Source organism: Siphateles boraxobius, unplaced genomic scaffold, assembly GCF_051911475.1.
Source record: "Siphateles boraxobius isolate OS27281-9 unplaced genomic scaffold, OSU_SipBor_1 311, whole genome shotgun sequence".
In the NCBI taxonomy this organism is placed as follows: Eukaryota; Metazoa; Chordata; class Actinopteri; order Cypriniformes; family Leuciscidae; genus Siphateles; species Siphateles boraxobius.
In genome coordinates this window covers 1-26597 of record NW_027508933.1, presented here as the reverse complement: position 1 = coordinate 26597, position 26597 = coordinate 1, and the positions used below count along the sequence as shown (strand labels likewise).

Genomic DNA, 26597 nt, shown 5'->3' with positions numbered 1-26597 from the left:
ATCTCAGAGACTTTTTAAGGCTTTTTGAAGAAGCTCAGGGACTCTTTTTTTTTTTTCTTAAAAAAGCTTACAACACCTAGTATTCCCATGCGGCCTCCCATCCAAGTACTAACCAGGCCTTATTTAAAAGCTTAGACCATTAGTGAAGAAGACTAAGAAGAACTTTTGAAAAAACTCAAACTCTTTCATGCTTTCTGAAGAATCTCAGAGACTTTTTAAGGCTTTTTGAAGCTCAGGCACTCTTTTTTTTTTTTTTTTTTTTTTAAAAGCTTACAGCACCTGGTATTCCCAGGCGGTCTCCCATCCAAGTACTAACCAGGCCCGACCCTGCTTAGCTTCCGAGATCAGACGAGATCGGGCGTGCCCAAGGTGGTATGGCCGTAAGCTAAAACTGCTGCCAAAATTGGGCTATTTAAAAGGTTAGACCATTAGTGAAGAAAACTAAGAACAACTTTTGAAAAAACTCAAGCTCTTTCATGCTTTCTGAAGAATCTCAGAGACTTTTTAAGGCTTTTTGAAGAAGCTCAGGGACTCTTTTTTTTTTTTCTTAAAAAAGCTTACAACACCTAGTATTCCCATGCGGCCTCCCATCCAAGTACTAACCAGGCCTTATTTAAAAGCTTAGACCATTAGTGAAGAAGACTAAGAAGAACTTTTGAAAAAACTCAAACTCTTTCATGCTTTCTGAAGAATCTCAGAGACTTTTTAAGGCTTTTTGAAGCTCAGGCACTCTTTTTTTTTTTTTTTTTTTTTTAAAAGCTTACAGCACCTGGTATTCCCAGGCGGTCTCCCATCCAAGTACTAACCAGGCCCGACCCTGCTTAGCTTCCGAGATCAGACGAGATCGGGCGTGCCCAAGGTGGTATGGCCGTAAGCTAAAACTGCTGCCAAAATTGGGCTATTTAAAAGGTTAGACCATTAGTGAAGAAAACTAAGAACAACTTTTGAAAAAACTCAAGCTCTTTCATGCTTTCTGAAGAATCTCAGAGACTTTTTAAGGCTTTTTGAAGAAGCTCAGGGACTCTTTTTTTTTTTTCTTAAAAAAGCTTACAACACCTAGTATTCCCATGCGGCCTCCCATCCAAGTACTAACCAGGCCTTATTTAAAAGCTTAGACCATTAGTGAAGAAGACTAAGAAGAACTTTTGAAAAAACTCAAACTCTTTCATGCTTTCTGAAGAATCTCAGAGACTTTTTAAGGCTTTTTGAAGCTCAGGCACTCTTTTTTTTTTTTTTTTTTTTTTAAAAGCTTACAGCACCTGGTATTCCCAGGCGGTCTCCCATCCAAGTACTAACCAGGCCCGACCCTGCTTAGCTTCCGAGATCAGACGAGATCGGGCGTGCCCAAGGTGGTATGGCCGTAAGCGAATACTGCTGCCAAAATTGGGCTATTTAAAAGGTTAGACCATTAGTGAAGAAAACTAAGAACAACTTTTGAAAAAACTCAAACTCTTTCATGCTTTCTGAAGAATCTCAGAGACTTTTTAAGGCTTTTTGAAGCTCAGGCACTCTTTTTTTTTTTTTTAAAAGCTTACAGCACCTGGTATTCCCAGGCGGTCTCCCATCCAAGTACTAACCAGGCCCGACCCTGCTTAGCTTCCGAGATCAGACGAGATCGGGCGTGCCCAAGGTGGTATGGCCGTAAGCTAAAACTGCTGCCAAAATTGGGCTATTTAAAAGGTTAGACCATTAGTGAAGAAAACTAAGAACAACTTTTGAAAAAACTCAAGCTCTTTCATGCTTTCTGAAGAATCTCAGAGACTTTTTAAGGCTTTTTGAAGAAGCTCAGGGACTCTTTTTTTTTTTTCTTAAAAAAGCTTACAACACCTAGCGGCCTCCCATCCAAGTACTAACCAGGCCTTATTTAAAAGCTTAGACCATTAGTGAAGAAGACTAAGAAGAACTTTTGAAAAAACTCAAACTCTTTCATGCTTTCTGAAGAATCTCAGAGACTTTTTAAGGCTTTTTGAAGCTCAGGCACTCTTTTTTTTTTTTTTTTTTTTTTAAAAGCTTACAGCACCTGGTATTCCCAGGCGGTCTCCCATCCAAGTACTAACCAGGCCCGACCCTGCTTAGCTTCCGAGATCAGACGAGATCGGGCGTGCCCAAGGTGGTATGGCCGTAAGCTAAAACTGCTGCCAAAATTGGGCTATTTAAAAGGTTAGACCATTAGTGAAGAAAACTAAGAACAACTTTTGAAAAAACTCAAGCTCTTTCATGCTTTCTGAAGAATCTCAGAGACTTTTTAAGGCTTTTTGAAGAAGCTCAGGGACTCTTTTTTTTTTTCTTAAAAATTTTTACAACACCTAGTATTCCCATGCGGCCTCCCATCCAAGTACTAACCAGGCCTTATTTAAAAGCTTAGACCATTAGTGAAGAAGACTAAGAAGAACTTTTGAAAAAACTCAAACTCTTTCATGCTTTCTGAAGAATCTCAGAGACTTTTTAAGGCTTTTTGAAGCTCAGGCACTCTTTTTTTTTTTTTTTTTTTTTTAAAAGCTTACAGCACCTGGTATTCCCAGGCGGTCTCCCATCCAAGTACTAACCAGTCCCGACCCTGCTTAGCTTCCGAGATCAGACGAGATCGGGCGTGCCCAAGGTGGTATGGCCGTAAGCGAATACTGCTGCCAAAATTGGGCTATTTAAAAGGTTAGACCATTAGTGAAGAAAACTAAGAACAACTTTTGAAAAAACTCAAACTCTTTCATGCTTTCTGAAGAATCTCAGAGACTTTTTAAGGCTTTTTGAAGCTCAGGCACTCTTTTTTTTTTTTTTAAAAGCTTACAGCACCTGGTATTCCCAGGCGGTCTCCCATCCAAGTACTAACCAGGCCCGACCCTGCTTAGCTTCCGAGATCAGACGAGATCGGGCGTGCCCAAGGTGGTATGGCCGTAAGCTAAAACTGCTGCCAAAATTGGGCTATTTAAAAGGTTAGACCATTAGTGAAGAAAACTAAGAACAACTTTTGAAAAAACTCAAGCTCTTTCATGCTTTCTGAAGAATCTCAGAGACTTTTTAAGGCTTTTTGAAGAAGCTCAGGGACTCTTTTTTTTTTTTCTTAAAAAAGCTTACAACACCTAGTATTCCCATGCGGCCTCCCATCCAAGTACTAACCAGGCCTTATTTAAAAGCTTAGACCATTAGTGAAGAAGACTAAGAAGAACTTTTGAAAAAACTCAAACTCTTTCATGCTTTCTGAAGAATCTCAGAGACTTTTTAAGGCTTTTTGAAGCTCAGGCACTCTTTTTTTTTTTTTTTTTTTTTTTAAAAGCTTACAGCACCTGGTATTCCCAGGCGGTCTCCCATCCAAGTACTAACCAGGCCCGACCCTGCTTAGCTTCCGAGATCAGACGAGATCGGGCGTGCCCAAGGTGGTATGGCCGTAAGCTAAAACTGCTGCCAAAATTGGGCTATTTAAAAGGTTAGACCATTAGTGAAGAAAACTAAGAACAACTTTTGAAAAAACTCAAGCTCTTTCATGCTTTCTGAAGAATCTCAGAGACTTTTTAAGGCTTTTTGAAGAAGCTCAGGGACTCTTTTTTTTTTTCTTAAAAATTTTTACAACACCTAGTATTCCCATGCGGCCTCCCATCCAAGTACTAACCAGGCCTTATTTAAAAGCTTAGACCATTAGTGAAGAAGACTAAGAAGAACTTTTGAAAAAACTCAAACTCTTTCATGCTTTCTGAAGAATCTCAGAGACTTTTTAAGGCTTTTTGAAGCTCAGGCACTCTTTTTTTTTTTTTTTTTTTTTTTAAAAGCTTACAGCACCTGGTATTCCCAGGCGGTCTCCCATCCAAGTACTAACCAGTCCCGACCCTGCTTAGCTTCCGAGATCAGACGAGATCGGGCGTGCCCAAGGTGGTATGGCCGTAAGCGAATACTGCTGCCAAAATTGGGCTATTTAAAAGGTTAGACCATTAGTGAAGAAAACTAAGAACAACTTTTGAAAAAACTCAAACTCTTTCATGCTTTCTGAAGAATCTCAGAGACTTTTTAAGGCTTTTTGAAGCTCAGGCACTCTTTTTTTTTTTTTTAAAAGCTTACAGCACCTGGTATTCCCAGGCGGTCTCCCATCCAAGTACTAACCAGGCCCGACCCTGCTTAGCTTCCGAGATCAGACGAGATCGGGCGTGCCCAAGGTGGTATGGCCGTAAGCTAAAACTGCTGCCAAAATTGGGCTATTTAAAAGGTTAGACCATTAGTGAAGAAAACTAAGAACAACTTTTGAAAAAACTCAAGCTCTTTCATGCTTTCTGAAGAATCTCAGAGACTTTTTAAGGCTTTTTGAAGAAGCTCAGGGACTCTTTTTTTTTTTTCTTAAAAAAGCTTACAACACCTAGTATTCCCATGCGGCCTCCCATCCAAGTACTAACCAGGCCTTATTTAAAAGCTTAGACCATTAGTGAAGAAGACTAAGAAGAACTTTTGAAAAAACTCAAACTCTTTCATGCTTTCTGAAGAATCTCAGAGACTTTTTAAGGCTTTTTGAAGCTCAGGCACTCTTTTTTTTTTTTTTTTTTTTTTAAAAGCTTACAGCACCTGGTATTCCCAGGCGGTCTCCCATCCAAGTACTAACCAGGCCCGACCCTGCTTAGCTTCCGAGATCAGACGAGATCGGGCATGCCCAAGGTGGTATGGCCGTAAGCTAAAACTGCTGCCAAAATTGGGCTATTTAAAAGGTTAGACCATTAGTGAAGAAAACTAAGAACAACTTTTGAAAAAACTCAAGCTCTTTCATGCTTTCTGAAGAATCTCAGAGACTTTTTAAGGCTTTTTGAAGAAGCTCAGGGACTCTTTTTTTTTTTTCTTAAAAAAGCTTACAACACCTAGTATTCCCATGCGGCCTCCCATCCAAGTACTAACCAGGCCTTATTTAAAAGCTTAGACCATTAGTGAAGAAGACTAAGAAGAACTTTTGAAAAAACTCAAACTCTTTCATGCTTTCTGAAGAATCTCAGAGACTTTTTAAGGCTTTTTGAAGCTCAGGCACTCTTTTTTTTTTTTTTTTTTTTTTAAAAGCTTACAGCACCTGGTATTCCCAGGCGGTCTCCCATCCAAGTACTAACCAGGCCCGACCCTGCTTAGCTTCCGAGATCAGACGAGATCGGGCGTGCCCAAGGTGGTATGGCCGTAAGCTAAAACTGCTGCCAAAATTGGGCTATTTAAAAGGTTAGACCATTAGTGAAGAAAACTAAGAACAACTTTTGAAAAAACTCAAGCTCTTTCATGCTTTCTGAAGAATCTCAGAGACTTTTTAAGGCTTTTTGAAGAAGCTCAGGGACTCTTTTTTTTTTTTCTTAAAAAAGCTTACAACACCTAGTATTCCCATGCGGCCTCCCATCCAAGTACTAACCAGGCCTTATTTAAAAGCTTAGACCATTAGTGAAGAAGACTAAGAAGAACTTTTGAAAAAACTCAAACTCTTTCATGCTTTCTGAAGAATCTCAGAGACTTTTTAAGGCTTTTTGAAGCTCAGGCACTCTTTTTTTTTTTTTTTTTTTTTTTAAAAGCTTACAGCACCTGGTATTCCCAGGCGGTCTCCCATCCAAGTACTAACCAGGCCCGACCCTGCTTAGCTTCCGAGATCAGACGAGATCGGGCGTGCCCAAGGTGGTATGGCCGTAAGCGAATACTGCTGCCAAAATTGGGCTATTTAAAAGGTTAGACCATTAGTGAAGAAAACTAAGAACAACTTTTGAAAAAACTCAAACTCTTTCATGCTTTCTGAAGAATCTCAGAGACTTTTTAAGGCTTTTTGAAGCTCAGGCACTCTTTTTTTTTTTTTTAAAAGCTTACAGCACCTGGTATTCCCAGGCGGTCTCCCATCCAAGTACTAACCAGGCCCGACCCTGCTTAGCTTCCGAGATCAGACGAGATCGGGCGTGCCCAAGGTGGTATGGCCGTAAGCTAAAACTGCTGCCAAAATTGGGCTATTTAAAAGGTTAGACCATTAGTGAAGAAAACTAAGAACAACTTTTGAAAAAACTCAAGCTCTTTCATGCTTTCTGAAGAATCTCAGAGACTTTTTAAGGCTTTTTGAAGAAGCTCAGGGACTCTTTTTTTTTTTTCTTAAAAAAGCTTACAACACCTAGTATTCCCATGCGGCCTCCCATCCAAGTACTAACCAGGCCTTATTTAAAAGCTTAGACCATTAGTGAAGAAGACTAAGAAGAACTTTTGAAAAAACTCAAACTCTTTCATGCTTTCTGAAGAATCTCAGAGACTTTTTAAGGCTTTTTGAAGCTCAGGCACTCTTTTTTTTTTTTTTTTTTTTTTAAAAGCTTACAGCACCTGGTATTCCCAGGCGGTCTCCCATCCAAGTACTAACCAGGCCCGACCCTGCTTAGCTTCCGAGATCAGACGAGATCGGGCGTGCCCAAGGTGGTATGGCCGTAAGCTAAAACTGCTGCCAAAATTGGGCTATTTAAAAGGTTAGACCATTAGTGAAGAAAACTAAGAACAACTTTTGAAAAAACTCAAGCTCTTTCATGCTTTCTGAAGAATCTCAGAGACTTTTTAAGGCTTTTTGAAGAAGCTCAGGGACTCTTTTTTTTTTTTCTTAAAAAAGCTTACAACACCTAGTATTCCCATGCGGCCTCCCATCCAAGTACTAACCAGGCCTTATTTAAAAGCTTAGACCATTAGTGAAGAAGACTAAGAAGAACTTTTGAAAAAACTCAAACTCTTTCATGCTTTCTGAAGAATCTCAGAGACTTTTTAAGGCTTTTTGAAGCTCAGGCACTCTTTTTTTTTTTTTTTTTTTTTTTAAAAGCTTACAGCACCTGGTATTCCCAGGCGGTCTCCCATCCAAGTACTAACCAGGCCCGACCCTGCTTAGCTTCCGAGATCAGACGAGATCGGGCGTGCCCAAGGTGGTATGGCCGTAAGCTAAAACTGCTGCCAAAATTGGGCTATTTAAAAGGTTAGACCATTAGTGAAGAAAACTAAGAACAACTTTTGAAAAAACTCAAGCTCTTTCATGCTTTCTGAAGAATCTCAGAGACTTTTTAAGGCTTTTTGAAGAAGCTCAGGGACTCTTTTTTTTTTTTCTTAAAAAAGCTTACAACACCTAGTATTCCCATGCGGCCTCCCATCCAAGTACTAACCAGGCCTTATTTAAAAGCTTAGACCATTAGTGAAGAAGACTAAGAAGAACTTTTGAAAAAACTCAAACTCTTTCATGCTTTCTGAAGAATCTCAGAGACTTTTTAAGGCTTTTTGAAGCTCAGGCACTCTTTTTTTTTTTTTTTTTTTTTTAAAAGCTTACAGCACCTGGTATTCCCAGGCGGTCTCCCATCCAAGTACTAACCAGGCCCGACCCTGCTTAGCTTCCGAGATCAGACGAGATCGGGCGTGCCCAAGGTGGTATGGCCGTAAGCTAAAACTGCTGCCAAAATTGGGCTATTTAAAAGGTTAGACCATTAGTGAAGAAAACTAAGAACAACTTTTGAAAAAACTCAAGCTCTTTCATGCTTTCTGAAGAATCTCAGAGACTTTTTAAGGCTTTTTGAAGAAGCTCAGGGACTCTTTTTTTTTTTTCTTAAAAAAGCTTACAACACCTAGTATTCCCATGCGGCCTCCCATCCAAGTACTAACCAGGCCTTATTTAAAAGCTTAGACCATTAGTGAAGAAGACTAAGAAGAACTTTTGAAAAAACTCAAACTCTTTCATGCTTTCTGAAGAATCTCAGAGACTTTTTAAGGCTTTTTGAAGCTCAGGCACTCTTTTTTTTTTTTTTTTTTTTTTAAAAGCTTACAGCACCTGGTATTCCCAGGCGGTCTCCCATCCAAGTACTAACCAGGCCCGACCCTGCTTAGCTTCCGAGATCAGACGAGATCGGGCGTGCCCAAGGTGGTATGGCCGTAAGCTAAAACTGCTGCCAAAATTGGGCTATTTAAAAGGTTAGACCATTAGTGAAGAAAACTAAGAACAACTTTTGAAAAAACTCAAGCTCTTTCATGCTTTCTGAAGAATCTCAGAGACTTTTTAAGGCTTTTTGAAGAAGCTCAGGGACTCTTTTTTTTTTTTCTTAAAAAAGCTTACAACACCTAGTATTCCCATGCGGCCTCCCATCCAAGTACTAACCAGGCCTTATTTAAAAGCTTAGACCATTAGTGAAGAAGACTAAGAAGAACTTTTGAAAAAACTCAAACTCTTTCATGCTTTCTGAAGAATCTCAGAGACTTTTTAAGGCTTTTTGAAGCTCAGGCACTCTTTTTTTTTTTTTTAAAAGCTTACAGCACCTGGTATTCCCAGGCGGTCTCCCATCCAAGTACTAACCAGGCCCGACCCTGCTTAGCTTCCGAGATCAGACGAGATCGGGCGTGCCCAAGGTGGTATGGCCGTAAGCTAAAACTGCTGCCAAAATTGGGCTATTTAAAAGGTTAGACCATTAGTGAAGAAAACTAAGAACAACTTTTGAAAAAACTCAAGCTCTTTCATGCTTTCTGAAGAATCTCAGAGACTTTTTAAGGCTTTTTGAAGAAGCTCAGGGACTCTTTTTTTTTTTTCTTAAAAAAGCTTACAACACCTAGTATTCCCATGCGGCCTCCCATCCAAGTACTAACCAGGCCTTATTTAAAAGCTTAGACCATTAGTGAAGAAGACTAAGAAGAACTTTTGAAAAAACTCAAACTCTTTCATGCTTTCTGAAGAATCTCAGAGACTTTTTAAGGCTTTTTGAAGCTCAGGCACTCTTTTTTTTTTTTTTTTTTTTTTTAAAAGCTTACAGCACCTGGTATTCCCAGGCGGTCTCCCATCCAAGTACTAACCAGGCCCGACCCTGCTTAGCTTCCGAGATCAGACGAGATCGGGCATGCCCAAGGTGGTATGGCCGTAAGCTAAAACTGCTGCCAAAATTGGGCTATTTAAAAGGTTAGACCATTAGTGAAGAAAACTAAGAACAACTTTTGAAAAAACTCAAGCTCTTTCATGCTTTCTGAAGAATCTCAGAGACTTTTTAAGGCTTTTTGAAGAAGCTCAGGGACTCTTTTTTTTTTTTCTTAAAAAAGCTTACAACACCTAGTATTCCCATGCGGCCTCCCATCCAAGTACTAACCAGGCCTTATTTAAAAGCTTAGACCATTAGTGAAGAAGACTAAGAAGAACTTTTGAAAAAACTCAAACTCTTTCATGCTTTCTGAAGAATCTCAGAGACTTTTTAAGGCTTTTTGAAGCTCAGGCACTCTTTTTTTTTTTTTTTTTTTTTTAAAAGCTTACAGCACCTGGTATTCCCAGGCGGTCTCCCATCCAAGTACTAACCAGGCCCGACCCTGCTTAGCTTCCGAGATCAGACGAGATCGGGCGTGCCCAAGGTGGTATGGCCGTAAGCGAATACTGCTGCCAAAATTGGGCTATTTAAAAGGTTAGACCATTAGTGAAGAAAACTAAGAACAACTTTTGAAAAAACTCAAACTCTTTCATGCTTTCTGAAGAATCTCAGAGACTTTTTAAGGCTTTTTGAAGCTCAGGCACTCTTTTTTTTTTTTTTAAAAGCTTACAGCACCTGGTATTCCCAGGCGGTCTCCCATCCAAGTACTAACCAGGCCCGACCCTGCTTAGCTTCCGAGATCAGACGAGATCGGGCGTGCCCAAGGTGGTATGGCCGTAAGCTAAAACTGCTGCCAAAATTGGGCTATTTAAAAGGTTAGACCATTAGTGAAGAAAACTAAGAACAACTTTTGAAAAAACTCAAGCTCTTTCATGCTTTCTGAAGAATCTCAGAGACTTTTTAAGGCTTTTTGAAGAAGCTCAGGGACTCTTTTTTTTTTTTCTTAAAAAAGCTTACAACACCTAGTATTCCCATGCGGCCTCCCATCCAAGTACTAACCAGGCCTTATTTAAAAGCTTAGACCATTAGTGAAGAAGACTAAGAAGAACTTTTGAAAAAACTCAAACTCTTTCATGCTTTCTGAAGAATCTCAGAGACTTTTTAAGGCTTTTTGAAGCTCAGGCACTCTTTTTTTTTTTTTTTTTTTTTTAAAAGCTTACAGCACCTGGTATTCCCAGGCGGTCTCCCATCCAAGTACTAACCAGGCCCGACCCTGCTTAGCTTCCGAGATCAGACGAGATCGGGCGTGCCCAAGGTGGTATGGCCGTAAGCTAAAACTGCTGCCAAAATTGGGCTATTTAAAAGGTTAGACCATTAGTGAAGAAAACTAAGAACAACTTTTGAAAAAACTCAAGCTCTTTCATGCTTTCTGAAGAATCTCAGAGACTTTTTAAGGCTTTTTGAAGAAGCTCAGGGACTCTTTTTTTTTTTTCTTAAAAAAGCTTACAACACCTAGTATTCCCATGCGGCCTCCCATCCAAGTACTAACCAGGCCTTATTTAAAAGCTTAGACCATTAGTGAAGAAGACTAAGAAGAACTTTTGAAAAAACTCAAACTCTTTCATGCTTTCTGAAGAATCTCAGAGACTTTTTAAGGCTTTTTGAAGCTCAGGCACTCTTTTTTTTTTTTTTTTTTTTTTTAAAAGCTTACAGCACCTGGTATTCCCAGGCGGTCTCCCATCCAAGTACTAACCAGGCCCGACCCTGCTTAGCTTCCGAGATCAGACGAGATCGGGCGTGCCCAAGGTGGTATGGCCGTAAGCTAAAACTGCTGCCAAAATTGGGCTATTTAAAAGGTTAGACCATTAGTGAAGAAAACTAAGAACAACTTTTGAAAAAACTCAAGCTCTTTCATGCTTTCTGAAGAATCTCAGAGACTTTTTAAGGCTTTTTGAAGAAGCTCAGGGACTCTTTTTTTTTTTTCTTAAAAAAGCTTACAACACCTAGTATTCCCATGCGGCCTCCCATCCAAGTACTAACCAGGCCTTATTTAAAAGCTTAGACCATTAGTGAAGAAGACTAAGAAGAACTTTTGAAAAAACTCAAACTCTTTCATGCTTTCTGAAGAATCTCAGAGACTTTTTAAGGCTTTTTGAAGCTCAGGCACTCTTTTTTTTTTTTTTTTTTTTTTAAAAGCTTACAGCACCTGGTATTCCCAGGCGGTCTCCCATCCAAGTACTAACCAGGCCCGACCCTGCTTAGCTTCCGAGATCAGACGAGATCGGGCGTGCCCAAGGTGGTATGGCCGTAAGCTAAAACTGCTGCCAAAATTGGGCTATTTAAAAGGTTAGACCATTAGTGAAGAAAACTAAGAACAACTTTTGAAAAAACTCAAGCTCTTTCATGCTTTCTGAAGAATCTCAGAGACTTTTTAAGGCTTTTTGAAGAAGCTCAGGGACTCTTTTTTTTTTTTCTTAAAAAAGCTTACAACACCTAGTATTCCCATGCGGCCTCCCATCCAAGTACTAACCAGGCCTTATTTAAAAGCTTAGACCATTAGTGAAGAAGACTAAGAAGAACTTTTGAAAAAACTCAAACTCTTTCATGCTTTCTGAAGAATCTCAGAGACTTTTTAAGGCTTTTTGAAGCTCAGGCACTCTTTTTTTTTTTTTTAAAAGCTTACAGCACCTGGTATTCCCAGGCGGTCTCCCATCCAAGTACTAACCAGGCCCGACCCTGCTTAGCTTCCGAGATCAGACGAGATCGGGCGTGCCCAAGGTGGTATGGCCGTAAGCTAAAACTGCTGCCAAAATTGGGCTATTTAAAAGGTTAGACCATTAGTGAAGAAAACTAAGAACAACTTTTGAAAAAACTCAAGCTCTTTCATGCTTTCTGAAGAATCTCAGAGACTTTTTAAGGCTTTTTGAAGAAGCTCAGGGACTCTTTTTTTTTTTTCTTAAAAAAGCTTACAACACCTAGTATTCCCATGCGGCCTCCCATCCAAGTACTAACCAGGCCTTATTTAAAAGCTTAGACCATTAGTGAAGAAGACTAAGAAGAACTTTTGAAAAAACTCAAACTCTTTCATGCTTTCTGAAGAATCTCAGAGACTTTTTAAGGCTTTTTGAAGCTCAGGCACTCTTTTTTTTTTTTTTTTTTTTTTTAAAAGCTTACAGCACCTGGTATTCCCAGGCGGTCTCCCATCCAAGTACTAACCAGGCCCGACCCTGCTTAGCTTCCGAGATCAGACGAGATCGGGCATGCCCAAGGTGGTATGGCCGTAAGCTAAAACTGCTGCCAAAATTGGGCTATTTAAAAGGTTAGACCATTAGTGAAGAAAACTAAGAACAACTTTTGAAAAAACTCAAGCTCTTTCATGCTTTCTGAAGAATCTCAGAGACTTTTTAAGGCTTTTTGAAGAAGCTCAGGGACTCTTTTTTTTTTTTCTTAAAAAAGCTTACAACACCTAGTATTCCCATGCGGCCTCCCATCCAAGTACTAACCAGGCCTTATTTAAAAGCTTAGACCATTAGTGAAGAAGACTAAGAAGAACTTTTGAAAAAACTCAAACTCTTTCATGCTTTCTGAAGAATCTCAGAGACTTTTTAAGGCTTTTTGAAGCTCAGGCACTCTTTTTTTTTTTTTTTTTTTTTTTAAAAGCTTACAGCACCTGGTATTCCCAGGCGGTCTCCCATCCAAGTACTAACCAGGCCCGACCCTGCTTAGCTTCCGAGATCAGACGAGATCGGGCGTGCCCAAGGTGGTATGGCCGTAAGCTAAAACTGCTGCCAAAATTGGGCTATTTAAAAGGTTAGACCATTAGTGAAGAAAACTAAGAACAACTTTTGAAAAAACTCAAGCTCTTTCATGCTTTCTGAAGAATCTCAGAGACTTTTTAAGGCTTTTTGAAGAAGCTCAGGGACTCTTTTTTTTTTTTCTTAAAAAAGCTTACAACACCTAGTATTCCCATGCGGCCTCCCATCCAAGTACTAACCAGGCCTTATTTAAAAGCTTAGACCATTAGTGAAGAAGACTAAGAAGAACTTTTGAAAAAACTCAAACTCTTTCATGCTTTCTGAAGAATCTCAGAGACTTTTTAAGGCTTTTTGAAGCTCAGGCACTCTTTTTTTTTTTTTTTTTTTTTTTAAAAGCTTACAGCACCTGGTATTCCCAGGCGGTCTCCCATCCAAGTACTAACCAGGCCCGACCCTGCTTAGCTTCCGAGATCAGACGAGATCGGGCGTGCCCAAGGTGGTATGGCCGTAAGCGAATACTGCTGCCAAAATTGGGCTATTTAAAAGGTTAGACCATTAGTGAAGAAAACTAAGAACAACTTTTGAAAAAACTCAAACTCTTTCATGCTTTCTGAAGAATCTCAGAGACTTTTTAAGGCTTTTTGAAGCTCAGGCACTCTTTTTTTTTTTTTTAAAAGCTTACAGCACCTGGTATTCCCAGGCGGTCTCCCATCCAAGTACTAACCAGGCCCGACCCTGCTTAGCTTCCGAGATCAGACGAGATCGGGCGTGCCCAAGGTGGTATGGCCGTAAGCTAAAACTGCTGCCAAAATTGGGCTATTTAAAAGGTTAGACCATTAGTGAAGAAAACTAAGAACAACTTTTGAAAAAACTCAAGCTCTTTCATGCTTTCTGAAGAATCTCAGAGACTTTTTAAGGCTTTTTGAAGAAGCTCAGGGACTCTTTTTTTTTTTTCTTAAAAAAGCTTACAACACCTAGTATTCCCATGCGGCCTCCCATCCAAGTACTAACCAGGCCTTATTTAAAAGCTTAGACCATTAGTGAAGAAGACTAAGAAGAACTTTTGAAAAAACTCAAACTCTTTCATGCTTTCTGAAGAATCTCAGAGACTTTTTAAGGCTTTTTGAAGCTCAGGCACTCTTTTTTTTTTTTTTAAAAGCTTACAGCACCTGGTATTCCCAGGCGGTCTCCCATCCAAGTACTAACCAGGCCCGACCCTGCTTAGCTTCCGAGATCAGACGAGATCGGGCGTGCCCAAGGTGGTATGGCCGTAAGCTAAAACTGCTGCCAAAATTGGGCTATTTAAAAGGTTAGACCATTAGTGAAGAAAACTAAGAACAACTTTTGAAAAAACTCAAGCTCTTTCATGCTTTCTGAAGAATCTCAGAGACTTTTTAAGGCTTTTTGAAGAAGCTCAGGGACTCTTTTTTTTTTTTCTTAAAAAAGCTTACAACACCTAGTATTCCCATGCGGCCTCCCATCCAAGTACTAACCAGGCCTTATTTAAAAGCTTAGACCATTAGTGAAGAAGACTAAGAAGAACTTTTGAAAAAACTCAAACTCTTTCATGCTTTCTGAAGAATCTCAGAGACTTTTTAAGGCTTTTTGAAGCTCAGGCACTCTTTTTTTTTTTTTTTTTTTTTTTAAAAGCTTACAGCACCTGGTATTCCCAGGCGGTCTCCCATCCAAGTACTAACCAGGCCCGACCCTGCTTAGCTTCCGAGATCAGACGAGATCGGGCATGCCCAAGGTGGTATGGCCGTAAGCTAAAACTGCTGCCAAAATTGGGCTATTTAAAAGGTTAGACCATTAGTGAAGAAAACTAAGAACAACTTTTGAAAAAACTCAAGCTCTTTCATGCTTTCTGAAGAATCTCAGAGACTTTTTAAGGCTTTTTGAAGAAGCTCAGGGACTCTTTTTTTTTTTTCTTAAAAAAGCTTACAACACCTAGTATTCCCATGCGGCCTCCCATCCAAGTACTAACCAGGCCTTATTTAAAAGCTTAGACCATTAGTGAAGAAGACTAAGAAGAACTTTTGAAAAAACTCAAACTCTTTCATGCTTTCTGAAGAATCTCAGAGACTTTTTAAGGCTTTTTGAAGCTCAGGCACTCTTTTTTTTTTTTTTTTTTTTTTAAAAGCTTACAGCACCTGGTATTCCCAGGCGGTCTCCCATCCAAGTACTAACCAGGCCCGACCCTGCTTAGCTTCCGAGATCAGACGAGATCGGGCGTGCCCAAGGTGGTATGGCCGTAAGCGAATACTGCTGCCAAAATTGGGCTATTTAAAAGGTTAGACCATTAGTGAAGAAAACTAAGAACAACTTTTGAAAAAACTCAAACTCTTTCATGCTTTCTGAAGAATCTCAGAGACTTTTTAAGGCTTTTTGAAGCTCAGGCACTCTTTTTTTTTTTTTTAAAAGCTTACAGCACCTGGTATTCCCAGGCGGTCTCCCATCCAAGTACTAACCAGGCCCGACCCTGCTTAGCTTCCGAGATCAGACGAGATCGGGCGTGCCCAAGGTGGTATGGCCGTAAGCTAAAACTGCTGCCAAAATTGGGCTATTTAAAAGGTTAGACCATTAGTGAAGAAAACTAAGAACAACTTTTGAAAAAACTCAAGCTCTTTCATGCTTTCTGAAGAATCTCAGAGACTTTTTAAGGCTTTTTGAAGAAGCTCAGGGACTCTTTTTTTTTTTTCTTAAAAAAGCTTACAACACCTAGTATTCCCATGCGGCCTCCCATCCAAGTACTAACCAGGCCTTATTTAAAAGCTTAGACCATTAGTGAAGAAGACTAAGAAGAACTTTTGAAAAAACTCAAACTCTTTCATGCTTTCTGAAGAATCTCAGAGACTTTTTAAGGCTTTTTGAAGCTCAGGCACTCTTTTTTTTTTTTTTTTTTTTTTAAAAGCTTACAGCACCTGGTATTCCCAGGCGGTCTCCCATCCAAGTACTAACCAGGCCCGACCCTGCTTAGCTTCCGAGATCAGACGAGATCGGGCGTGCCCAAGGTGGTATGGCCGTAAGCTAAAACTGCTGCCAAAATTGGGCTATTTAAAAGGTTAGACCATTAGTGAAGAAAACTAAGAACAACTTTTGAAAAAACTCAAGCTCTTTCATGCTTTCTGAAGAATCTCAGAGACTTTTTAAGGCTTTTTGAAGAAGCTCAGGGACTCTTTTTTTTTTTTCTTAAAAAAGCTTACAACACCTAGTATTCCCATGCGGCCTCCCATCCAAGTACTAACCAGGCCTTATTTAAAAGCTTAGACCATTAGTGAAGAAGACTAAGAAGAACTTTTGAAAAAACTCAAACTCTTTCATGCTTTCTGAAGAATCTCAGAGACTTTTTAAGGCTTTTTGAAGCTCAGGCACTCTTTTTTTTTTTTTTTTTTTTTTAAAAGCTTACAGCACCTGGTATTCCCAGGCGGTCTCCCATCCAAGTACTAACCAGGCCCGACCCTGCTTAGCTTCCGAGATCAGACGAGATCGGGCGTGCCCAAGGTGGTATGGCCGTAAGCTAAAACTGCTGCCAAAATTGGGCTATTTAAAAGGTTAGACCATTAGTGAAGAAAACTAAGAACAACTTTTGAAAAAACTCAAGCTCTTTCATGCTTTCTGAAGAATCTCAGAGACTTTTTAAGGCTTTTTGAAGAAGCTCAGGGACTCTTTTTTTTTTTTCTTAAAAAAGCTTACAACACCTAGTATTCCCATGCGGCCTCCCATCCAAGTACTAACCAGGCCTTATTTAAAAGCTTAGACCATTAGTGAAGAAGACTAAGAAGAACTTTTGAAAAAACTCAAACTCTTTCATGCTTTCTGAAGAATCTCAGAGACTTTTTAAGGCTTTTTGAAGCTCAGGCACTCTTTTTTTTTTTTTTTTTTTTTTTAAAAGCTTACAGCACCTGGTATTCCCAGGCGGTCTCCCATCCAAGTACTAACCAGGCCCGACCCTGCTTAGCTTCCGAGATCAGACGAGATCGGGCGTGCCCAAGGTGGTATGGCCGTAAGCTAAAACTGCTGCCAAAATTGGGCTATTTAAAAGGTTAGACCATTAGTGAAGAAAACTAAGAACAACTTTTGAAAAAACTCAAGCTCTTTCATGCTTTCTGAAGAATCTCAGAGACTTTTTAAGGCTTTTTGAAGAAGCTCAGGGACTCTTTTTTTTTTTTCTTAAAAAAGCTTACAACACCTAGTATTCCCATGCGGCCTCCCATCCAAGTACTAACCAGGCCTTATTTAAAAGCTTAGACCATTAGTGAAGAAGACTAAGAAGAACTTTTGAAAAAACTCAAACTCTTTCATGCTTTCTGAAGAATCTCAGAGACTTTTTAAGGCTTTTTGAAGCTCAGGCACTCTTTTTTTTTTTTTTTTTTTTTTTAAAAGCTTACAGCACCTGGTATTCCCAGGCGGTCTCCCATCCAAGTACTAACCAGGCCCGACCCTGCTTAGCTTCCGAGATCAGACGAGATCGGGCGTGCCCAAGGTGGTATGGCCGTAAGCGAATACTGCTGCCAAAATTGGGCTATTTAAAAGGTTAGACCATTAGTGAAGAAAACTAAGAACAACTTTTGAAAAAACTCAAACTCTTTCATGCTTTCTGAAGAATCTCAGAGACTTTTTAAGGCTTTTTGAAGCTCAGGCACTCTTTTTTTTTTTTTTAAAAGCTTACAGCACCTGGTATTCCCAGGCGGTCTCCCATCCAAGTACTAACCAGGCCCGACCCTGCTTAGCTTCCGAGATCAGACGAGATCGGGCGTGCCCAAGGTGGTATGGCCGTAAGCTAAAACTGCTGCCAAAATTGGGCTATTTAAAAGGTTAGACCATTAGTGAAGAAAACTAAGAACAACTTTTGAAAAAACTCAAGCTCTTTCATGCTTTCTGAAGAATCTCAGAGACTTTTTAAGGCTTTTTGAAGAAGCTCAGGGACTCTTTTTTTTTTTTCTTAAAAAAGCTTACAACACCTAGTATTCCCATGCGGCCTCCCATCCAAGTACTAACCAGGCCTTATTTAAAAGCTTAGACCATTAGTGAAGAAGACTAAGAAGAACTTTTGAAAAAACTCAAACTCTTTCATGCTTTCTGAAGAATCTCAGAGACTTTTTAAGGCTTTTTGAAGCTCAGGCACTCTTTTTTTTTTTTTTTTTTTTTTAAAAGCTTACAGCACCTGGTATTCCCAGGCGGTCTCCCATCCAAGTACTAACCAGGCCCGACCCTGCTTAGCTTCCGAGATCAGACGAGATCGGGCGTGCCCAAGGTGGTATGGCCGTAAGCTAAAACTGCTGCCAAAATTGGGCTATTTAAAAGGTTAGACCATTAGTGAAGAAAACTAAGAACAACTTTTGAAAAAACTCAAGCTCTTTCATGCTTTCTGAAGAATCTCAGAGACTTTTTAAGGCTTTTTGAAGAAGCTCAGGGACTCTTTTTTTTTTTTCTTAAAAAAGCTTACAACACCTAGTATTCCCATGCGGCCTCCCATCCAAGTACTAACCAGGCCTTATTTAAAAGCTTAGACCATTAGTGAAGAAGACTAAGAAGAACTTTTGAAAAAACTCAAACTCTTTCATGCTTTCTGAAGAATCTCAGAGACTTTTTAAGGCTTTTTGAAGCTCAGGCACTCTTTTTTTTTTTTTTTTTTTTTTTAAAAGCTTACAGCACCTGGTATTCCCAGGCGGTCTCCCATCCAAGTACTAACCAGGCCCGACCCTGCTTAGCTTCCGAGATCAGACGAGATCGGGCGTGCCCAAGGTGGTATGGCCGTAAGCTAAAACTGCTGCCAAAATTGGGCTATTTAAAAGGTTAGACCATTAGTGAAGAAAACTAAGAACAACTTTTGAAAAAACTCAAGCTCTTTCATGCTTTCTGAAGAATCTCAGAGACTTTTTAAGGCTTTTTGAAGAAGCTCAGGGACTCTTTTTTTTTTTTCTTAAAAAAGCTTACAACACCTAGTATTCCCATGCGGCCTCCCATCCAAGTACTAACCAGGCCTTATTTAAAAGCTTAGACCATTAGTGAAGAAGACTAAGAAGAACTTTTGAAAAAACTCAAACTCTTTCATGCTTTCTGAAGAATCTCAGAGACTTTTTAAGGCTTTTTGAAGCTCAGGCACTCTTTTTTTTTTTTTTAAAAGCTTACAGCACCTGGTATTCCCAGGCGGTCTCCCATCCAAGTACTAACCAGGCCCGACCCTGCTTAGCTTCCGAGATCAGACGAGATCGGGCGTGCCCAAGGTGGTATGGCCGTAAGCTAAAACTGCTGCCAAAATTGGGCTATTTAAAAGGTTAGACCATTAGTGAAGAAAACTAAGAACAACTTTTGAAAAAACTCAAGCTCTTTCATGCTTTCTGAAGAATCTCAGAGACTTTTTAAGGCTTTTTGAAGAAGCTCAGGGACTCTTTTTTTTTTTTCTTAAAAAAGCTTACAACACCTAGTATTCCCATGCGGCCTCCCATCCAAGTACTAACCAGGCCTTATTTAAAAGCTTAGACCATTAGTGAAGAAGACTAAGAAGAACTTTTGAAAAAACTCAAACTCTTTCATGCTTTCTGAAGAATCTCAGAGACTTTTTAAGGCTTTTTGAAGCTCAGGCACTCTTTTTTTTTTTTTTTTTTTTTTTAAAAGCTTACAGCACCTGGTATTCCCAGGCGGTCTCCCATCCAAGTACTAACCAGGCCCGACCCTGCTTAGCTTCCGAGATCAGACGAGATCGGGCGTGCCCAAGGTGGTATGGCCGTAAGCTAAAACTGCTGCCAAAATTGGGCTATTTAAAAGGTTAGACCATTAGTGAAGAAAACTAAGAACAACTTTTGAAAAAACTCAAGCTCTTTCATGCTTTCTGAAGAATCTCAGAGACTTTTTAAGGCTTTTTGAAGAAGCTCAGGGACTCTTTTTTTTTTTTCTTAAAAAAGCTTACAACACCTAGTATTCCCATGCGGCCTCCCATCCAAGTACTAACCAGGCCTTATTTAAAAGCTTAGACCATTAGTGAAGAAGACTAAGAAGAACTTTTGAAAAAACTCAAACTCTTTCATGCTTTCTGAAGAATCTCAGAGACTTTTTAAGGCTTTTTGAAGCTCAGGCACTCTTTTTTTTTTTTTTAAAAGCTTACAGCACCTGGTATTCCCAGGCGGTCTCCCATCCAAGTACTAACCAGGCCCGACCCTGCTTAGCTTCCGAGATCAGACGAGATCGGGCGTGCCCAAGGTGGTATGGCCGTAAGCTAAAACTGCTGCCAAAATTGGGCTATTTAAAAGGTTAGACCATTAGTGAAGAAAACTAAGAACAACTTTTGAAAAAACTCAAGCTCTTTCATGCTTTCTGAAGAATCTCAGAGACTTTTTAAGGCTTTTTGAAGAAGCTCAGGGACTCTTTTTTTTTTTTCTTAAAAAAGCTTACAACACCTAGTATTCCCATGCGGCCTCCCATCCAAGTACTAACCAGGCCTTATTTAAAAGCTTAGACCATTAGTGAAGAAGACTAAGAAGAACTTTTGAAAAAACTCAAACTCTTTCATGCTTTCTGAAGAATCTCAGAGACTTTTTAAGGCTTTTTGAAGCTCAGGCACTCTTTTTTTTTTTTTTTTTTTTTTAAAAGCTTACAGCACCTGGTATTCCCAGGCGGTCTCCCATCCAAGTACTAACCAGGCCCGACCCTGCTTAGCTTCCGAGATCAGACGAGATCGGGCATGCCCAAGGTGGTATGGCCGTAAGCTAAAACTGCTGCCAAAATTGGGCTATTTAAAAGGTTAGACCATTAGTGAAGAAAACTAAGAACAACTTTTGAAAAAACTCAAGCTCTTTCATGCTTTCTGAAGAATCTCAGAGACTTTTTAAGGCTTTTTGAAGAAGCTCAGGGACTCTTTTTTTTTTTTCTTAAAAAAGCTTACAACACCTAGTATTCCCATGCGGCCTCCCATCCAAGTACTAACCAGGCCTTATTTAAAAGCTTAGACCATTAGTGAAGAAGACTAAGAAGAACTTTTGAAAAAACTCAAACTCTTTCATGCTTTCTGAAGAATCTCAGAGACTTTTTAAGGCTTTTTGAAGCTCAGGCACTCTTTTTTTTTTTTTTTTTTTTTTAAAAGCTTACAGCACCTGGTATTCCCAGGCGGTCTCCCATCCAAGTACTAACCAGGCCCGACCCTGCTTAGCTTCCGAGATCAGACGAGATCGGGCGTGCCCAAGGTGGTATGGCCGTAAGCTAAAACTGCTGCCAAAATTGGGCTATTTAAAAGGTTAGACCATTAGTGAAGAAAACTAAGAACAACTTTTGAAAAAACTCAAGCTCTTTCATGCTTTCTGAAGAATCTCAGAGACTTTTTAAGGCTTTTTGAAGAAGCTCAGGGACTCTTTTTTTTTTTTCTTAAAAAAGCTTACAACACCTAGTATTCCCATGCGGCCTCCCATCCAAGTACTAACCAGGCCTTATTTAAAAGCTTAGACCATTAGTGAAGAAGACTAAGAAGAACTTTTGAAAAAACTCAAACTCTTTCATGCTTTCTGAAGAATCTCAGAGACTTTTTAAGGCTTTTTGAAGCTCAGGCACTCTTTTTTTTTTTTTTTTTTTTTTTAAAAGCTTACAGCACCTGGTATTCCCAGGCGGTCTCCCATCCAAGTACTAACCAGGCCCGACCCTGCTTAGCTTCCGAGATCAGACGAGATCGGGCGTGCCCAAGGTGGTATGGCCGTAAGCGAATACTGCTGCCAAAATTGGGCTATTTAAAAGGTTAGACCATTAGTGAAGAAAACTAAGAACAACTTTTGAAAAAACTCAAACTCTTTCATGCTTTCTGAAGAATCTCAGAGACTTTTTAAGGCTTTTTGAAGCTCAGGCACTCTTTTTTTTTTTTTTAAAAGCTTACAGCACCTGGTATTCCCAGGCGGTCTCCCATCCAAGTACTAACCAGGCCCGACCCTGCTTAGCTTCCGAGATCAGACGAGATCGGGCGTGCCCAAGGTGGTATGGCCGTAAGCTAAAACTGCTGCCAAAATTGGGCTATTTAAAAGGTTAGACCATTAGTGAAGAAAACTAAGAACAACTTTTGAAAAAACTCAAGCTCTTTCATGCTTTCTGAAGAATCTCAGAGACTTTTTAAGGCTTTTTGAAGAAGCTCAGGGACTCTTTTTTTTTTTTCTTAAAAAAGCTTACAACACCTAGTATTCCCATGCGGCCTCCCATCCAAGTACTAACCAGGCCTTATTTAAAAGCTTAGACCATTAGTGAAGAAGACTAAGAAGAACTTTTGAAAAAACTCAAACTCTTTCATGCTTTCTGAAGAATCTCAGAGACTTTTTAAGGCTTTTTGAAGCTCAGGCACTCTTTTTTTTTTTTTTTTTTTTTTAAAAGCTTACAGCACCTGGTATTCCCAGGCGGTCTCCCATCCAAGTACTAACCAGGCCCGACCCTGCTTAGCTTCCGAGATCAGACGAGATCGGGCGTGCCCAAGGTGGTATGGCCGTAAGCTAAAACTGCTGCCAAAATTGGGCTATTTAAAAGGTTAGACCATTAGTGAAGAAAACTAAGAACAACTTTTGAAAAAACTCAAGCTCTTTCATGCTTTCTGAAGAATCTCAGAGACTTTTTAAGGCTTTTTGAAGAAGCTCAGGGACTCTTTTTTTTTTTTCTTAAAAAAGCTTACAACACCTAGTATTCCCATGCGGCCTCCCATCCAAGTACTAACCAGGCCTTATTTAAAAGCTTAGACCATTAGTGAAGAAGACTAAGAAGAACTTTTGAAAAAACTCAAACTCTTTCATGCTTTCTGAAGAATCTCAGAGACTTTTTAAGGCTTTTTGAAGCTCAGGCACTCTTTTTTTTTTTTTTTTTTTTTTAAAAGCTTACAGCACCTGGTATTCCCAGGCGGTCTCCCATCCAAGTACTAACCAGGCCCGACCCTGCTTAGCTTCCGAGATCAGACGAGATCGGGCGTGCCCAAGGTGGTATGGCCGTAAGCTAAAACTGCTGCCAAAATTGGGCTATTTAAAAGGTTAGACCATTAGTGAAGAAAACTAAGAACAACTTTTGAAAAAACTCAAGCTCTTTCATGCTTTCTGAAGAATCTCAGAGACTTTTTAAGGCTTTTTGAAGAAGCTCAGGGACTCTTTTTTTTTTTTCTTAAAAAAGCTTACAACACCTAGTATTCCCATGCGGCCTCCCATCCAAGTACTAACCAGGCCTTATTTAAAAGCTTAGACCATTAGTGAAGAAGACTAAGAAGAACTTTTGAAAAAACTCAAACTCTTTCATGCTTTCTGAAGAATCTCAGAGACTTTTTAAGGCTTTTTGAAGCTCAGGCACTCTTTTTTTTTTTTTTTTTTTTTTAAAAGCTTACAGCACCTGGTATTCCCAGGCGGTCTCCCATCCAAGTACTAACCAGGCCCGACCCTGCTTAGCTTCCGAGATCAGACGAGATCGGGCGTGCCCAAGGTGGTATGGCCGTAAGCTAAAACTGCTGCCAAAATTGGGCTATTTAAAAGGTTAGACCATTAGTGAAGAAAACTAAGAACAACTTTTGAAAAAACTCAAGCTCTTTCATGCTTTCTGAAGAATCTCAGAGACTTTTTAAGGCTTTTTGAAGAAGCTCAGGGACTCTTTTTTTTTTTTCTTAAAAAAGCTTACAACACCTAGTATTCCCATGCGGCCTCCCATCCAAGTACTAACCAGGCCTTATTTAAAAGCTTAGACCATTAGTGAAGAAGACTAAGAAGAACTTTTGAAAAAACTCAAACTCTTTCATGCTTTCTGAAGAATCTCAGAGACTTTTTAAGGCTTTTTGAAGCTCAGGCACTCTTTTTTTTTTTTTTTTTTTTTTTAAAAGCTTACAGCACCTGGTATTCCCAGGCGGTCTCCCATCCAAGTACTAACCAGGCCCGACCCTGCTTAGCTTCCGAGATCAGACGAGATCGGGCGTGCCCAAGGTGGTATGGCCGTAAGCGAATACTGCTGCCAAAATTGGGCTATTTAAAAGGTTAGACCATTAGTGAAGAAAACTAAGAACAACTTTTGAAAAAACTCAAACTCTTTCATGCTTTCTGAAGAATCTCAGAGACTTTTTAAGGCTTTTTGAAGCTCAGGCACTCTTTTTTTTTTTTTTAAAAGCTTACAGCACCTGGTATTCCCAGGCGGTCTCCCATCCAAGTACTAACCAGGCCCGACCCTGCTTAGCTTCCGAGATCAGACGAGATCGGGCGTGCCCAAGGTGGTATGGCCGTAAGCTAAAACTGCTGCCAAAATTGGGCTATTTAAAAGGTTAGACCATTAGTGAAGAAAACTAAGAACAACTTTTGAAAAAACTCAAGCTCTTTCATGCTTTCTGAAGAATCTCAGAGACTTTTTAAGGCTTTTTGAAGAAGCTCAGGGACTCTTTTTTTTTTTTCTTAAAAAAGCTTACAACACCTAGTATTCCCATGCGGCCTCCCATCCAAGTACTAACCAGGCCTTATTTAAAAGCTTAGACCATTAGTGAAGAAGACTAAGAAGAACTTTTGAAAAAACTCAAACTCTTTCATGCTTTCTGAAGAATCTCAGAGACTTTTTAAGGCTTTTTGAAGCTCAGGCACTCTTTTTTTTTTTTTTTTTTTTTTAAAAGCTTACAGCACCTGGTATTCCCAGGCGGTCTCCCATCCAAGTACTAACCAGGCCCGACCCTGCTTAGCTTCCGAGATCAGACGAGATCGGGCGTGCCCAAGGTGGTATGGCCGTAAGCTAAAACTGCTGCCAAAATTGGGCTATTTAAAAGGTTAGACCATTAGTGAAGAAAACTAAGAACAACTTTTGAAAAAACTCAAGCTCTTTCATGCTTTCTGAAGAATCTCAGAGACTTTTTAAGGCTTTTTGAAGAAGCTCAGGGACTCTTTTTTTTTTTTCTTAAAAAAGCTTACAACACCTAGTATTCCCATGCGGCCTCCCATCCAAGTACTAACCAGGCCTTATTTAAAAGCTTAGACCATTAGTGAAGAAGACTAAGAAGAACTTTTGAAAAAACTCAAACTCTTTCATGCTTTCTGAAGAATCTCAGAGACTTTTTAAGGCTTTTTGAAGCTCAGGCACTCTTTTTTTTTTTTTTTTTTTTTTTAAAAGCTTACAGCACCTGGTATTCCCAGGCGGTCTCCCATCCAAGTACTAACCAGGCCCGACCCTGCTTAGCTTCCGAGATCAGACGAGATCGGGCGTGCCCAAGGTGGTATGGCCGTAAGCTAAAACTGCTGCCAAAATTGGGCTATTTAAAAGGTTAGACCATTAGTGAAGAAAACTAAGAACAACTTTTGAAAAAACTCAAGCTCTTTCATGCTTTCTGAAGAATCTCAGAGACTTTTTAAGGCTTTTTGAAGAAGCTCAGGGACTCTTTTTTTTTTTTCTTAAAAAAGCTTACAACACCTAGTATTCCCATGCGGCCTCCCATCCAAGTACTAACCAGGCCTTATTTAAAAGCTTAGACCATTAGTGAAGAAGACTAAGAAGAACTTTTGAAAAAACTCAAACTCTTTCATGCTTTCTGAAGAATCTCAGAGACTTTTTAAGGCTTTTTGAAGCTCAGGCACTCTTTTTTTTTTTTTTAAAAGCTTACAGCACCTGGTATTCCCAGGCGGTCTCCCATCCAAGTACTAACCAGGCCCGACCCTGCTTAGCTTCCGAGATCAGACGAGATCGGGCGTGCCCAAGGTGGTATGGCCGTAAGCTAAAACTGCTGCCAAAATTGGGCTATTTAAAAGGTTAGACCATTAGTGAAGAAAACTAAGAACAACTTTTGAAAAAACTCAAGCTCTTTCATGCTTTCTGAAGAATCTCAGAGACTTTTTAAGGCTTTTTGAAGAAGCTCAGGGACTCTTTTTTTTTTTTCTTAAAAAAGCTTACAACACCTAGTATTCCCATGCGGCCTCCCATCCAAGTACTAACCAGGCCTTATTTAAAAGCTTAGACCATTAGTGAAGAAGACTAAGAAGAACTTTTGAAAAAACTCAAACTCTTTCATGCTTTCTGAAGAATCTCAGAGACTTTTTAAGGCTTTTTGAAGCTCAGGCACTCTTTTTTTTTTTTTTAAAAGCTTACAGCACCTGGTATTCCCAGGCGGTCTCCCATCCAAGTACTAACCAGGCCCGACCCTGCTTAGCTTCCGAGATCAGACGAGATCGGGCGTGCCCAAGGTGGTATGGCCGTAAGCTAAAACTGCTGCCAAAATTGGGCTATTTAAAAGGTTAGACCATTAGTGAAGAAAACTAAGAACAACTTTTGAAAAAACTCAAGCTCTTTCATGCTTTCTGAAGAATCTCAGAGACTTTTTAAGGCTTTTTGAAGAAGCTCAGGGACTCTTTTTTTTTTTTCTTAAAAAAGCTTACAACACCTAGTATTCCCATGCGGCCTCCCATCCAAGTACTAACCAGGCCTTATTTAAAAGCTTAGACCATTAGTGAAGAAGACTAAGAAGAACTTTTGAAAAAACTCAAACTCTTTCATGCTTTCTGAAGAATCTCAGAGACTTTTTAAGGCTTTTTGAAGCTCAGGCACTCTTTTTTTTTTTTTTTTTTTTTTAAAAGCTTACAGCACCTGGTATTCCCAGGCGGTCTCCCATCCAAGTACTAACCAGGCCCGACCCTGCTTAGCTTCCGAGATCAGACGAGATCGGGCGTGCCCAAGGTGGTATGGCCGTAAGCTAAAACTGCTGCCAAAATTGGGCTATTTAAAAGGTTAGACCATTAGTGAAGAAAACTAAGAACAACTTTTGAAAAAACTCAAGCTCTTTCATGCTTTCTGAAGAATCTCAGAGACTTTTTAAGGCTTTTTGAAGAAGCTCAGGGACTCTTTTTTTTTTTTCTTAAAAAAGCTTACAACACCTAGTATTCCCATGCGGCCTCCCATCCAAGTACTAACCAGGCCTTATTTAAAAGCTTAGACCATTAGTGAAGAAGACTAAGAAGAACTTTTGAAAAAACTCAAACTCTTTCATGCTTTCTGAAGAATCTCAGAGACTTTTTAAGGCTTTTTGAAGCTCAGGCACTCTTTTTTTTTTTTTTTTTTTTTTAAAAGCTTACAGCACCTGGTATTCCCAGGCGGTCTCCCATCCAAGTACTAACCA

The 26597-nt window shown here is 39.8% G+C and overlaps 58 non-coding genes across 58 annotated transcripts; all 58 read right to left on the bottom strand.

Moving 5' to 3' along the window:
• Positions 1-267: 267 nt before the first annotated feature.
• LOC143697188 (5S ribosomal RNA) lies at positions 268-386 on the bottom strand. Its single transcript, XR_013186220.1, has one exon. It is a non-coding gene; the product is annotated as a 5S ribosomal RNA (ribosomal RNA).
• Positions 387-757: 371 nt separating this feature from the next.
• On the bottom strand, positions 758-876 carry LOC143697380 (5S ribosomal RNA). The gene has a single exon (XR_013186411.1). It is a non-coding gene; the product is annotated as a 5S ribosomal RNA (ribosomal RNA).
• Positions 877-1247: 371 nt separating this feature from the next.
• Positions 1248-1366, bottom strand: LOC143697379 (5S ribosomal RNA). The gene has a single exon (XR_013186410.1). It is a non-coding gene; the product is annotated as a 5S ribosomal RNA (ribosomal RNA).
• Positions 1367-1528: 162 nt separating this feature from the next.
• Positions 1529-1647, bottom strand: LOC143697378 (5S ribosomal RNA). Its single transcript, XR_013186409.1, has one exon. It is a non-coding gene; the product is annotated as a 5S ribosomal RNA (ribosomal RNA).
• Positions 1648-2008: 361 nt separating this feature from the next.
• Positions 2009-2127, bottom strand: LOC143697377 (5S ribosomal RNA). Its single transcript, XR_013186408.1, has one exon. It is a non-coding gene; the product is annotated as a 5S ribosomal RNA (ribosomal RNA).
• A 370-nt stretch (positions 2128-2497) lies between these two features.
• On the bottom strand, positions 2498-2616 carry LOC143697334 (5S ribosomal RNA). Its single transcript, XR_013186365.1, has one exon. It is a non-coding gene; the product is annotated as a 5S ribosomal RNA (ribosomal RNA).
• A 162-nt stretch (positions 2617-2778) lies between these two features.
• Positions 2779-2897, bottom strand: LOC143697376 (5S ribosomal RNA). The gene has a single exon (XR_013186407.1). It is a non-coding gene; the product is annotated as a 5S ribosomal RNA (ribosomal RNA).
• A 372-nt stretch (positions 2898-3269) lies between these two features.
• LOC143697374 (5S ribosomal RNA) lies at positions 3270-3388 on the bottom strand. The gene has a single exon (XR_013186405.1). It is a non-coding gene; the product is annotated as a 5S ribosomal RNA (ribosomal RNA).
• Positions 3389-3759: 371 nt separating this feature from the next.
• LOC143697333 (5S ribosomal RNA) lies at positions 3760-3878 on the bottom strand. The gene has a single exon (XR_013186364.1). It is a non-coding gene; the product is annotated as a 5S ribosomal RNA (ribosomal RNA).
• A 162-nt stretch (positions 3879-4040) lies between these two features.
• On the bottom strand, positions 4041-4159 carry LOC143697373 (5S ribosomal RNA). Its single transcript, XR_013186404.1, has one exon. It is a non-coding gene; the product is annotated as a 5S ribosomal RNA (ribosomal RNA).
• Positions 4160-4530: 371 nt separating this feature from the next.
• LOC143697329 (5S ribosomal RNA) lies at positions 4531-4649 on the bottom strand. Its single transcript, XR_013186360.1, has one exon. It is a non-coding gene; the product is annotated as a 5S ribosomal RNA (ribosomal RNA).
• Positions 4650-5020: 371 nt separating this feature from the next.
• LOC143697372 (5S ribosomal RNA) lies at positions 5021-5139 on the bottom strand. Its single transcript, XR_013186403.1, has one exon. It is a non-coding gene; the product is annotated as a 5S ribosomal RNA (ribosomal RNA).
• Positions 5140-5511: 372 nt separating this feature from the next.
• LOC143697371 (5S ribosomal RNA) lies at positions 5512-5630 on the bottom strand. Its single transcript, XR_013186402.1, has one exon. It is a non-coding gene; the product is annotated as a 5S ribosomal RNA (ribosomal RNA).
• Positions 5631-5792: 162 nt separating this feature from the next.
• On the bottom strand, positions 5793-5911 carry LOC143697370 (5S ribosomal RNA). The gene has a single exon (XR_013186401.1). It is a non-coding gene; the product is annotated as a 5S ribosomal RNA (ribosomal RNA).
• Positions 5912-6282: 371 nt separating this feature from the next.
• Positions 6283-6401, bottom strand: LOC143697369 (5S ribosomal RNA). The gene has a single exon (XR_013186400.1). It is a non-coding gene; the product is annotated as a 5S ribosomal RNA (ribosomal RNA).
• Positions 6402-6773: 372 nt separating this feature from the next.
• LOC143697368 (5S ribosomal RNA) lies at positions 6774-6892 on the bottom strand. The gene has a single exon (XR_013186399.1). It is a non-coding gene; the product is annotated as a 5S ribosomal RNA (ribosomal RNA).
• A 371-nt stretch (positions 6893-7263) lies between these two features.
• On the bottom strand, positions 7264-7382 carry LOC143697367 (5S ribosomal RNA). The gene has a single exon (XR_013186398.1). It is a non-coding gene; the product is annotated as a 5S ribosomal RNA (ribosomal RNA).
• Positions 7383-7753: 371 nt separating this feature from the next.
• On the bottom strand, positions 7754-7872 carry LOC143697366 (5S ribosomal RNA). The gene has a single exon (XR_013186397.1). It is a non-coding gene; the product is annotated as a 5S ribosomal RNA (ribosomal RNA).
• A 363-nt stretch (positions 7873-8235) lies between these two features.
• LOC143697365 (5S ribosomal RNA) lies at positions 8236-8354 on the bottom strand. The gene has a single exon (XR_013186396.1). It is a non-coding gene; the product is annotated as a 5S ribosomal RNA (ribosomal RNA).
• Positions 8355-8726: 372 nt separating this feature from the next.
• LOC143697328 (5S ribosomal RNA) lies at positions 8727-8845 on the bottom strand. Its single transcript, XR_013186359.1, has one exon. It is a non-coding gene; the product is annotated as a 5S ribosomal RNA (ribosomal RNA).
• A 371-nt stretch (positions 8846-9216) lies between these two features.
• On the bottom strand, positions 9217-9335 carry LOC143697363 (5S ribosomal RNA). Its single transcript, XR_013186394.1, has one exon. It is a non-coding gene; the product is annotated as a 5S ribosomal RNA (ribosomal RNA).
• A 162-nt stretch (positions 9336-9497) lies between these two features.
• Positions 9498-9616, bottom strand: LOC143697362 (5S ribosomal RNA). Its single transcript, XR_013186393.1, has one exon. It is a non-coding gene; the product is annotated as a 5S ribosomal RNA (ribosomal RNA).
• A 371-nt stretch (positions 9617-9987) lies between these two features.
• Positions 9988-10106, bottom strand: LOC143697361 (5S ribosomal RNA). Its single transcript, XR_013186392.1, has one exon. It is a non-coding gene; the product is annotated as a 5S ribosomal RNA (ribosomal RNA).
• Positions 10107-10478: 372 nt separating this feature from the next.
• Positions 10479-10597, bottom strand: LOC143697360 (5S ribosomal RNA). The gene has a single exon (XR_013186391.1). It is a non-coding gene; the product is annotated as a 5S ribosomal RNA (ribosomal RNA).
• A 371-nt stretch (positions 10598-10968) lies between these two features.
• On the bottom strand, positions 10969-11087 carry LOC143697359 (5S ribosomal RNA). The gene has a single exon (XR_013186390.1). It is a non-coding gene; the product is annotated as a 5S ribosomal RNA (ribosomal RNA).
• Positions 11088-11450: 363 nt separating this feature from the next.
• On the bottom strand, positions 11451-11569 carry LOC143697358 (5S ribosomal RNA). Its single transcript, XR_013186389.1, has one exon. It is a non-coding gene; the product is annotated as a 5S ribosomal RNA (ribosomal RNA).
• Positions 11570-11941: 372 nt separating this feature from the next.
• On the bottom strand, positions 11942-12060 carry LOC143697326 (5S ribosomal RNA). The gene has a single exon (XR_013186357.1). It is a non-coding gene; the product is annotated as a 5S ribosomal RNA (ribosomal RNA).
• Positions 12061-12432: 372 nt separating this feature from the next.
• LOC143697357 (5S ribosomal RNA) lies at positions 12433-12551 on the bottom strand. Its single transcript, XR_013186388.1, has one exon. It is a non-coding gene; the product is annotated as a 5S ribosomal RNA (ribosomal RNA).
• A 372-nt stretch (positions 12552-12923) lies between these two features.
• Positions 12924-13042, bottom strand: LOC143697356 (5S ribosomal RNA). Its single transcript, XR_013186387.1, has one exon. It is a non-coding gene; the product is annotated as a 5S ribosomal RNA (ribosomal RNA).
• A 162-nt stretch (positions 13043-13204) lies between these two features.
• LOC143697355 (5S ribosomal RNA) lies at positions 13205-13323 on the bottom strand. The gene has a single exon (XR_013186386.1). It is a non-coding gene; the product is annotated as a 5S ribosomal RNA (ribosomal RNA).
• A 363-nt stretch (positions 13324-13686) lies between these two features.
• On the bottom strand, positions 13687-13805 carry LOC143697354 (5S ribosomal RNA). The gene has a single exon (XR_013186385.1). It is a non-coding gene; the product is annotated as a 5S ribosomal RNA (ribosomal RNA).
• Positions 13806-14177: 372 nt separating this feature from the next.
• LOC143697325 (5S ribosomal RNA) lies at positions 14178-14296 on the bottom strand. Its single transcript, XR_013186356.1, has one exon. It is a non-coding gene; the product is annotated as a 5S ribosomal RNA (ribosomal RNA).
• A 371-nt stretch (positions 14297-14667) lies between these two features.
• On the bottom strand, positions 14668-14786 carry LOC143697352 (5S ribosomal RNA). Its single transcript, XR_013186383.1, has one exon. It is a non-coding gene; the product is annotated as a 5S ribosomal RNA (ribosomal RNA).
• A 162-nt stretch (positions 14787-14948) lies between these two features.
• Positions 14949-15067, bottom strand: LOC143697351 (5S ribosomal RNA). Its single transcript, XR_013186382.1, has one exon. It is a non-coding gene; the product is annotated as a 5S ribosomal RNA (ribosomal RNA).
• A 371-nt stretch (positions 15068-15438) lies between these two features.
• LOC143697350 (5S ribosomal RNA) lies at positions 15439-15557 on the bottom strand. Its single transcript, XR_013186381.1, has one exon. It is a non-coding gene; the product is annotated as a 5S ribosomal RNA (ribosomal RNA).
• A 371-nt stretch (positions 15558-15928) lies between these two features.
• On the bottom strand, positions 15929-16047 carry LOC143697349 (5S ribosomal RNA). Its single transcript, XR_013186380.1, has one exon. It is a non-coding gene; the product is annotated as a 5S ribosomal RNA (ribosomal RNA).
• Positions 16048-16419: 372 nt separating this feature from the next.
• LOC143697348 (5S ribosomal RNA) lies at positions 16420-16538 on the bottom strand. Its single transcript, XR_013186379.1, has one exon. It is a non-coding gene; the product is annotated as a 5S ribosomal RNA (ribosomal RNA).
• A 372-nt stretch (positions 16539-16910) lies between these two features.
• On the bottom strand, positions 16911-17029 carry LOC143697347 (5S ribosomal RNA). Its single transcript, XR_013186378.1, has one exon. It is a non-coding gene; the product is annotated as a 5S ribosomal RNA (ribosomal RNA).
• A 162-nt stretch (positions 17030-17191) lies between these two features.
• LOC143697338 (5S ribosomal RNA) lies at positions 17192-17310 on the bottom strand. The gene has a single exon (XR_013186369.1). It is a non-coding gene; the product is annotated as a 5S ribosomal RNA (ribosomal RNA).
• Positions 17311-17681: 371 nt separating this feature from the next.
• On the bottom strand, positions 17682-17800 carry LOC143697327 (5S ribosomal RNA). Its single transcript, XR_013186358.1, has one exon. It is a non-coding gene; the product is annotated as a 5S ribosomal RNA (ribosomal RNA).
• Positions 17801-18172: 372 nt separating this feature from the next.
• On the bottom strand, positions 18173-18291 carry LOC143697316 (5S ribosomal RNA). Its single transcript, XR_013186347.1, has one exon. It is a non-coding gene; the product is annotated as a 5S ribosomal RNA (ribosomal RNA).
• A 363-nt stretch (positions 18292-18654) lies between these two features.
• LOC143697304 (5S ribosomal RNA) lies at positions 18655-18773 on the bottom strand. The gene has a single exon (XR_013186336.1). It is a non-coding gene; the product is annotated as a 5S ribosomal RNA (ribosomal RNA).
• Positions 18774-19145: 372 nt separating this feature from the next.
• Positions 19146-19264, bottom strand: LOC143697292 (5S ribosomal RNA). The gene has a single exon (XR_013186324.1). It is a non-coding gene; the product is annotated as a 5S ribosomal RNA (ribosomal RNA).
• Positions 19265-19627: 363 nt separating this feature from the next.
• LOC143697281 (5S ribosomal RNA) lies at positions 19628-19746 on the bottom strand. The gene has a single exon (XR_013186313.1). It is a non-coding gene; the product is annotated as a 5S ribosomal RNA (ribosomal RNA).
• A 371-nt stretch (positions 19747-20117) lies between these two features.
• Positions 20118-20236, bottom strand: LOC143697324 (5S ribosomal RNA). The gene has a single exon (XR_013186355.1). It is a non-coding gene; the product is annotated as a 5S ribosomal RNA (ribosomal RNA).
• A 371-nt stretch (positions 20237-20607) lies between these two features.
• On the bottom strand, positions 20608-20726 carry LOC143697270 (5S ribosomal RNA). The gene has a single exon (XR_013186302.1). It is a non-coding gene; the product is annotated as a 5S ribosomal RNA (ribosomal RNA).
• Positions 20727-21098: 372 nt separating this feature from the next.
• LOC143697259 (5S ribosomal RNA) lies at positions 21099-21217 on the bottom strand. The gene has a single exon (XR_013186291.1). It is a non-coding gene; the product is annotated as a 5S ribosomal RNA (ribosomal RNA).
• A 162-nt stretch (positions 21218-21379) lies between these two features.
• On the bottom strand, positions 21380-21498 carry LOC143697248 (5S ribosomal RNA). Its single transcript, XR_013186280.1, has one exon. It is a non-coding gene; the product is annotated as a 5S ribosomal RNA (ribosomal RNA).
• Positions 21499-21869: 371 nt separating this feature from the next.
• LOC143697237 (5S ribosomal RNA) lies at positions 21870-21988 on the bottom strand. The gene has a single exon (XR_013186269.1). It is a non-coding gene; the product is annotated as a 5S ribosomal RNA (ribosomal RNA).
• Positions 21989-22359: 371 nt separating this feature from the next.
• Positions 22360-22478, bottom strand: LOC143697226 (5S ribosomal RNA). Its single transcript, XR_013186258.1, has one exon. It is a non-coding gene; the product is annotated as a 5S ribosomal RNA (ribosomal RNA).
• A 371-nt stretch (positions 22479-22849) lies between these two features.
• LOC143697215 (5S ribosomal RNA) lies at positions 22850-22968 on the bottom strand. Its single transcript, XR_013186247.1, has one exon. It is a non-coding gene; the product is annotated as a 5S ribosomal RNA (ribosomal RNA).
• Positions 22969-23340: 372 nt separating this feature from the next.
• LOC143697204 (5S ribosomal RNA) lies at positions 23341-23459 on the bottom strand. Its single transcript, XR_013186236.1, has one exon. It is a non-coding gene; the product is annotated as a 5S ribosomal RNA (ribosomal RNA).
• Positions 23460-23621: 162 nt separating this feature from the next.
• Positions 23622-23740, bottom strand: LOC143697193 (5S ribosomal RNA). The gene has a single exon (XR_013186225.1). It is a non-coding gene; the product is annotated as a 5S ribosomal RNA (ribosomal RNA).
• A 371-nt stretch (positions 23741-24111) lies between these two features.
• On the bottom strand, positions 24112-24230 carry LOC143697375 (5S ribosomal RNA). The gene has a single exon (XR_013186406.1). It is a non-coding gene; the product is annotated as a 5S ribosomal RNA (ribosomal RNA).
• A 372-nt stretch (positions 24231-24602) lies between these two features.
• Positions 24603-24721, bottom strand: LOC143697364 (5S ribosomal RNA). Its single transcript, XR_013186395.1, has one exon. It is a non-coding gene; the product is annotated as a 5S ribosomal RNA (ribosomal RNA).
• Positions 24722-25084: 363 nt separating this feature from the next.
• On the bottom strand, positions 25085-25203 carry LOC143697353 (5S ribosomal RNA). Its single transcript, XR_013186384.1, has one exon. It is a non-coding gene; the product is annotated as a 5S ribosomal RNA (ribosomal RNA).
• A 363-nt stretch (positions 25204-25566) lies between these two features.
• On the bottom strand, positions 25567-25685 carry LOC143697298 (5S ribosomal RNA). Its single transcript, XR_013186330.1, has one exon. It is a non-coding gene; the product is annotated as a 5S ribosomal RNA (ribosomal RNA).
• A 371-nt stretch (positions 25686-26056) lies between these two features.
• LOC143697187 (5S ribosomal RNA) lies at positions 26057-26175 on the bottom strand. The gene has a single exon (XR_013186219.1). It is a non-coding gene; the product is annotated as a 5S ribosomal RNA (ribosomal RNA).
• Between the last annotated feature and the right edge of the window lie 422 nt (positions 26176-26597).